Source organism: Triticum dicoccoides, chromosome 2A, assembly GCF_002162155.2.
Source record: "Triticum dicoccoides isolate Atlit2015 ecotype Zavitan chromosome 2A, WEW_v2.0, whole genome shotgun sequence".
Lineage (NCBI taxonomy): Eukaryota > Viridiplantae > Streptophyta > Magnoliopsida > Poales > Poaceae > Triticum > Triticum dicoccoides.
Window position 1 is genome coordinate 720,617,970 of NC_041382.1, and position 8,612 is coordinate 720,626,581.

Genomic DNA, 8,612 nt, shown 5'->3' on the forward strand with positions numbered 1-8,612 from the left:
CGCGGCCGGCTGCCCACACCGCGCCCGGGAGCTCCGGCGAGCGCCCCCGACTTCCCCGGCGCTGCCCCGCGCCTCCCTGCCATCTCCCTCATCTCCGGCGGCTCGTCCGGTGACTTTTCTGGTGATTCTCGAAGGACGTGCACGAACCCTAGATCTGAGATCTGAGAGAGGTTGACTTTTTCCCTAAGTCCCTGAAATTTCCATGTTTCATATGCCCATCTTCATCGTGCCGTAACTTTGCATCCGTAGGTCTGTTTTGGGCATATAGCATATCAAAATGTTCGTATCAGAGAGTAGATCATTTCATCTCATTGCATAATTTTCATTTAAGTTCATCTTGATGCCCGAAATGTCGTTGGAAGAGAGCTAATTGAGTTAATTGTCAGATCTGCTGCTCCAATTAGCTATTTGTCATTTTTGCCATGATTAATGTGTGCATGATATGCCCCTAAGCTCTACATGAGTTTTATTATATATTTTGCCATCTATCCAGAGGTGCAATCCTTGTATTTTTGTGATGTGTGTGGTGACTAGCACAAGCTTGCATAGTGGAGCATTCGTTAATGCTGATTTCAGGGACTTAGCATTTCCACTAAGTCCTTGATCTGTTTATTTCAATATGCCATATGTTCATGTTGTTTCCTAGTGATCCGTGTCTCTTTTGAGGATGATCAGTAAGGATGTTTTGTTAATCTTGTAGTGCTCTATCCATCCATGTCTTTGTTTGCAATTATGGAGCACCCTAGCTTGAGTCAATCGAGCTCTACTTTTGCTATTTCGTGAATCTGAGCAGATTGTCTACTTGTTAGCGATTTTGCCGATGATGTTGTAGTTGATCCGTGCATACTATGCTATTGTTCTTGCCATGTCTAGCTTGTATTTTGTGTATTCTTGATGGGTGTATGCTTAGATTATCATGACATGCTCTGTAGTCAGTGCATCGAGCTCGTAAACATGCCTACTTGATATCTGATTTGCATGCTCCAGTTTTTCTCTAAGTCTGAGAGTCTGATTATGTTTTTGCCGTGTTCACATGCTTACAATTGTATTTTCTGATCCCTTTTGGCTCAAGGTCACTAAGGGACTTTTGTTAAGCTCTTTGAGTAGCTCCATGCCATGCTTTACTTTGCCATGTTCAGGTCCTGTAGCATATAGTTTTCATGCTCCAAATTGGGCTACCTGATCTGAAATTCCAGACAAGTGTTAATTTCACTAAGTCCGAAATCTGTTTACCAAATGCAGTTTTGCCATGCTTGTTTGAACCTGTTAATGGATGAATTGGCCATAGCTCAGTGCTAGTCTTTTGTTAAGCATCATGTATGGATTCCTGCCATGTATTTTGATGCCATGTTTGGGTGATGTAGCATGTTCTTCTTGTTGCATTTAGATGGCTACGTGCTGTATATCGCAGACCGGTGCCATATTTGAATTGCTTGCCATTTTCAAACCGTAACTCCGATTCTGGTGATCTTTATATCGTTTTCAAGCGATTTCACCTCATCTTTCCAGTGGCACACTTGGATTTCCAAGTTAAGGCCAGGTTAATGCATTCCCTTGCAAATCATGCATATGCATCGCATACCGCATCTCGCATATCATACCATGTTCATGTGTTGGTTGTTTACTATGTTGTGTGCTTCTTTCCGGTGTTTGCTTCTTCGGGTTGGTTTCGGTAACGTCGCGTTTGTGAGGACCCGTTCGTCTACGTCCATTTGTCTTCTTCATGGACTCGTTCTTCTTCCTTGCGGGATCTCAGGCAAGATGATCATACCCTCGAAATCACTTCTATCTTTGCTTGCTTAGTTGCTCGCTCTTTTGCTATGCCCATGCTACGATACCTACCACTTGCTTATCATGCCTCCCATATTGTTGAACCAAGCCTCTAACCCACTTGTCCTAGCAAACCGTTGTTTGGCTATGTTACCGCTTTGCTCAGCCCCTCTTATAGCGTTGTTAGTTGCAGGTGAAGATTGAAGTTTGTTCCTTGTTGAAACATGGAGATGTTGTTCCTTGTTGGAACATGTTTACTTGTTGGGATATCACAATATATCGTATTTAATTAATGCATCTATATACTTGGTAAAGGGTGGAAGGCTCGGCCTTATGCCTGGTGTTTTGTTTCACTCTTGCCGCCCTAGTTTCCGTCATATCGGTGTTATGTTCCCGGATTTTGCGTTCCTTACGCGGTTGGGTTATAATGGGAACCCCTTGACAGTTCGCTTTGAATAAAACTCCTCCAGCAAGGCCCAACATTGGTTTTACCATTTGCCACCTAGCCTCTTTTTCCCTTGGGTTAGGCCAGCCCAAGGGTCATCTTTATTTTAAACCCCCGGGCCAGTGCTCCTCTGAGTGTTGGTCCAACCCAAAGCACCGTGCAGGGCCATCCCTTGGCAACTTGGGTTACGTCGGCTCCTGTACGCTTAGCTTATCCGGTGTGCCCTGAGAACGAGATATGTGCAGCTCCTATCGGGATTTGTCGGCACAGCGGGTGGTCTTGCTGGACTTGTTTTACCATTGTCGAGGATGTCTTGTAGTACCGGGATACCGAGTCTGATCGGAATGTCTCGGGAGGAGGTCTATTCCTTTGTTGACCGTGAGAGCTTGTCATGGGCTAAGTTGGGACACTCCTGCAGGGATTTGAACTTTCGAAAGCCGTGCCCGCGGTTATGGGCAGATGGGAATTTGTTAATGTCCGGTTGTAGATAACTTGAACCTTAACTTAATTAAAATGAATCAACTGCGTGTGTAACCGTGATGGTCTCTTTCCGGCGGAGTCCGGGAAGTGAACACGGTGTTGGAGTTATGCTTGACGTAGGTTGTTCTAGGATCACTTCTTGATCATAGATTCTCGAAACGTGCTTTGCCTTCTCTTCTCGCTCTCATTTGCGTATGTTAGACACCATATATGCTAGTTGCTTGCTGCAGCTCCACCTCACACCTTTTACCTTACCCATAAGCTTAAATAGTCTTGATCGCGAGGGTGCGAGATTACTGAGTCCCCGTGACTCACAGATACTTCCAAAACCAGTTTGCAGGTGCCGTTGAACCGAGCAGGTGACGCAACCAAGCTCAGGAGGAGCTCGATGAAGATCTTGTCCCTTGTGTTGTTTCGTTCTAGCTGATCAGTAGTGGAGCCCAGTTGGGGTCGATCGGGGACCTTTGTCGCATTTGCGGTTCTTCTTTTATTTTGGTTCCGTAGTCGGACCCTGATTGTATTTGGATGTTGTAATGCTTTATTCATGTAATTGTTTGAAGTGGCGATTGTAAGCCAACTATGTATCTTTTCCCCTATTGTATTACATGGGTTGTTTGCGAAGATTACCTCACTTGCGACATTGCTTTCAATGCGGTTATGCCTCTAAGTCGTGCTTCGACACGTGGGAGATATAGCCGCATCGAGGGCGTTACATCACGCATTACCGGAGGGGCAACAAGGATGATGAAAAACCCCTCCATGATCGTTTCCACCTCCGGCAGAGTGCCGGAGATGGCCTCTGGATTAGATCTCGTGGTTCTGAAACTTGCAGCGGCGGAAAAAGTATTTCGTGGACTCCCTGGTGGGTTTTGGGATTTTAGAGTATTTATAGAGGCAGAGGTAGGTCAAACGGAGGCTTGTGGGCCCCACTACCCACCAGGGCGCACCAGAGGCCCTGGTGCTTAGTGGGACACTCCTCATCTTCTCGTGGCCTCCAGAAGCTTCCAGGGTCTCTTATTGTCAGAAAAAAATCTTCAAAAAGTTTCGTGGCATTTGGAATTTGTTTGATACTAATATTCTGCAAAGTCAAAAACAAGCAACAAAACAACAACTGACACTGGACACTAAGTTAATAGGTTAGTCCCCAAAAAATGATATAAAGTTACTTGTAAATGTATATAAAACATCCAAGATTGATAATATAATAGTATGAAACAATAAAAAATTATAGATACATTGGAGACGCATCAGCACATGCGATGCACCCGCTTGCGCCGACTGTAGCAATGCACACGCCCTCTGGCCGGTGGACTGTGGGTGCGTGCCCAGGGTCACCATCATTGGGCGCGGACACATGAACGAGATGAGAAAGACAACACACTTTGGGTCTTTGGCCCTCCTCCAAGCACGTGAGTGACTCTTCGATTTGCTTCTTCACCTCATGGGGTATGAGATTCTTATCCCCTTGTTGCATCCTCTCGCACACATGCAATTCTGTTGTTTTGTGTATGGAGTATGGACCCTAGAGTTGTGTGGAGCAGTTCGTATCATGATGGAATTCTGCTGTCAAGGTCGCCATATCGAATGAATCAAAGGATAGCATGACAATTGCCGACGTTATACACAGCCACCGTCATTCGTCATGTGTCCTCCCTCTCATGTCTCTTGCATGGTAGGGATGTAAATAGCAAATAAACGGTGCTCACAAGTCCCATTTAGTTAGTTTTAGCTAGCTCGATAGCTCATTTCCCCCGAAAAAGAAACTTTATTGAATCGTTAGACCATAAGCGGGCTTAAACGGAACCTGGTTTACATCCCTATTGCACGGACAGAATGACCTGGGCAGTAGATCATACGACTAGCAGTGGATATAGTGGTGTTAGAGCAAAACGAGTTGATTGAGGGAGTCTGGAATGGCGTTCCGTGGAGTGTCGTCATGAGAATGGCGAAGCTGATTGAGTTATAATACTCTCGATGCTACCTGTAAAGAACACATGTAATTTTGTTTGAGAGCCAATCATGGGTGCATTGTCAATTTAATAATATAGGCAAATCTAGTGTTATTCAACGTAATATGGTAATATAGCTAAATTTGCCTAACATGCATCTTTCTTCAAGTTGCTCTTGCACGAATCTTTTGGGAGTAAATTTGTGAGCTTCAGATCCTGACATCTAAATTCTTCTAGAACTATGTATCTCATAGCTAGAGTGGAATTGTTCATGAGATGTGTGTATCCACTTGAGACTTGAGAGCGAAATTTCCAATCTTAAAAAGCTCAACTTTTGTCATCAGCATCTTACAACTGTAAGTGTATATTTTGTTTATATTTCTATGCCAATACTATTATTTGGATTTTTTTTATTTCCTTTGAAGTAACTATACCTTTTTGGTGCTATTATGCCGAACTTTCTTGGACTATTGAAGGTCTTCAGTAACACTATGTTTTGTCCAGAAGGCCAGCCACACCATCCCTGTGCATAATGCAGAGCAGCTTGCAGTTTTTTAGAATGTGCTTCTTGAATAATTTGTGAAGAGGTTAGTTTTCAGCGCAATATGTTCATCTGTGCATTATCATGACGCTCACTCCAACGTGAAGATGCGCTTTTGCAAAATGGTGAAGTATATGCATTGTGAAAGGATAAGATGATGCATCACGGTTGATCTTTGCTTGAACAAATGGACCTTTAATAGTGTTTTAGTTGATACATAATCAAGAAACTTCCCTATTCTTAAACATAAAGAGTTTAGTGTTCAGATTGTCATGGACATCAATAATTCTATACATGTTAACTGGATTAACTCCTTTTATAAACATTATTCAGTTTTATCTAGGCATGTTTCCAAACACTTTAGCTTTTATGCCAAAATGTGGAGCATGAAGACAACATACTCATGGACGCAGGCTAGCGGTCACCCTGAAGTTGAAGGCAAAAGAGGTGGCGCCAAACATCACGGAGAGGCAGCACGCTCGAGCCAATGAAGAGCTCCAAGACAGTGATGCAGGGAATCAAGGAAAACACATTAAGAGGATGTTTGGATTGTGACTATCTTTGCCCTATATTGTCACATTATTTTTTGCCACACTTGAGACATTTGTCTTACTTGAGTTGTTCAAATTGCTAGCCACACTTTGTCTTGCCTAAGGGAATTTTATCACATTTTTTGTGTCTATGACATGTGGGGTTCACTGTTCATTAAAAAAAATTATTGCCATAGTTGTGGCTAAAGCCAAACACCCACCTAACTTGGTCAACTTGGCTAAGGTGAGGTGTGGTAAGAGTAAATTGCTCAAAACCACCACATTTGTGGCTAGAGTACTCCAAAATCACCGTTTTCAAAAATCACAAAAGACCACCACTTCCGCGCCAAGTGAATAACAAAATGCACTAATTCGAAACTGAGTCGTGTCTAACAACGGAACTGACGAGTGGGGCCTGTTTGTTGGGTTGATCTGGCGAGTGGAACCACAAATGAAGTTTGACCTCCTTGTGGTTCCCGAAGGCACCCACATATGTCCTCCCAAATATTGATGGTCATACAACTAGATGATACCCCGTGCATTGCTGCGGTAACTTTGTGAAAAATGCGTAAATAGTTGCTAAAAAATAACTAAATCTAACGAAAAGAAAATATAAGCTTGAAAAATCAATAAAATAAACTTTTGTATTACTGTTAAAAATATCACTTCGAACAAAATGTGAATGATGACTAAGATGCATGTATGATGCGATAATGTTACATGCATAGCCTAATACAAAAATAATTGTAATTTATAAGCTCGCTTATGTGGCAGATTTTGCATGGCTTAATGGGAGAGAAGACTTAAATGCACGGTCTTAGTGGGACGTTCGTATATGTGGCAGATTTTGCATGACTTAATGGGAGAGAGGACTTAAATGTCTGGCCATAGTGGGGACGTTGAGGTGAACACTTTGCATGTTGAGAGAACACTTTGCATGATTTTAAAACTCCAATCACAATTGATAAATTTCTCCAACTTCTAAATTTGTGGGAGGCCATTTAGGAGGTCCAAATTGACCATGATCATGCTGACATGTGGAAATGGTCCCTCGAGTCATCTGGTCATTTCTCCTCTAAGTCGGCATACATGTCTTTCTTTGAGGGGCTTCCTGTTTGCACCTTGGCCAATGCTATTTGGAAATCTTGGGCCCCCCTTCGTTGCAAATTTTTCATTTGGTTGGCTGCCCGTAAGAGGATTTGGACTGCAGATCGATGTGCGAAACATGGGCTTCCACATAATGACTCATGTGTTTTCTGCCACAACCATTTTGAAGACGTTGATCACCTTCTTACTGGTTGTGTGGTCGTTAATATCCTTTGGAACAGTCTTAAACTGGCTCGGTCTTTTGGTTGTGGCTTCTTCAATCGGCAGTACCTTCTTTGAATGGTGGACCTTGGCAAGGGATGGTGTCTTGGCGCAAGACAAGAAGAGGCTCAATTCTGCTATCATGTTGGTCGCTTGGTCCGTTTGGAAAGAGCGTAATAAGAGAGTGTTTGAGGACAAGTCGGTCCTGATGGACGCCTTGGTGAACCTCATCAAGGGTGATGCTTTTGAATGGTTTAAGGCAGGGGCTAGGTGCTTTGGATCCTTGTTTGTATAACTCTGTGTTGCCCCTTGTCTTCATCTTGTTTTGGTCGCTTTTCTGTATGTTGCTTAGGACCTGGTACTTGTTTCTTTTTCTTCTATAATGATCACATGCAGTTCTCCTGCATGGTTCGAAAAAAAAAATTGAGACCAACTTTTTAAGAATGTAAGAATACCAATACGGTAGATGAGCTCTCCCTTGATAAGACCACTACTTTCAAAATAGTCCGTCAAGTGTATGAAATCCCATCATATGATGGGACAAAGATGAAAGTTTACACCCGGAAATATGTTCCATTCATTAAAAGAGCACATAATTGTTCAAGATACTCCGTATTACTTTCGAGAGAAATGTATGTATCCCATTTTTCGGTACTGGTATATTTTGTTGAATTGTCTTATTTTTTGGTACCAAAGTAGAGGTTCAATTTATTTTTTACAATAAGTAGTTCATCTTGAATTTGTTTTGAGGAAAACGTGTAAATTCACTTTTTTTAGGCGACGCGGCAAACCACGGGTTCCAATCCGAGCTCGATTTCGACTCCCACTCGTCGTCATCGACCGGAGCCGAAAAAGAAGGGAATTAAGCTTGGCCTTTATAATACCCAGACAACATCTGTTCCAGCACCCCGCAAATTGGAAGCCTAAATTCTCCCCTAAATTTCTCGGCGAGGTCGGTTAGTCGAGGCGAATCGCGGGAGGTCGACGGCCGGTGAGGAAGTTTCGGCCAAGCAGCACGCCACCAGACGCATGGCGGTCAAGGCAGCTGTGACCGCCGGCGATGGGTGTGTGCTGAAGCATGGTCAAGATCTGAAGGAGAAGAACGGGACCAAAAGGAAAGCAGAGGAGGCGACGAATCTCCACTGAAGGGATTTTTTTCAAAACTATCATGTTTTTTGTAGCAATTTCGGAAACTATAGGACGTAATGCAAAAAAACCAAAACTAGTAGCCCGTCGGCCATTCTTTGGCCGAAGTAGTACTTTTCGGCCACAGCTAGGTCGAAATAGTACTTTTCGGCCACAGCTAGGCCGAAGCAGTACTTTTCGGCCAGAGCTAGGCCGAAGTAGTACTTTTTGGCCAGAGCTAGGCCAAAGTAGTACTTTTCGGCCACACTTAGACCGAAATAGACTTTTTGGTCAAGTCTAGGCCGAAAAGTCACTTTTTGGTCATCCCTAGGCCGAAGTTGCATGGCTCATGCTGAATTGTATTTTGTTGCCACCCGTTTCCCGCCCACCCCTTCCCGCCACCCGTTTCCCGCCAACCCATTCCCGCCTTATTTTCCCGCCAATCCGTTCCCGCCTTATTTTCC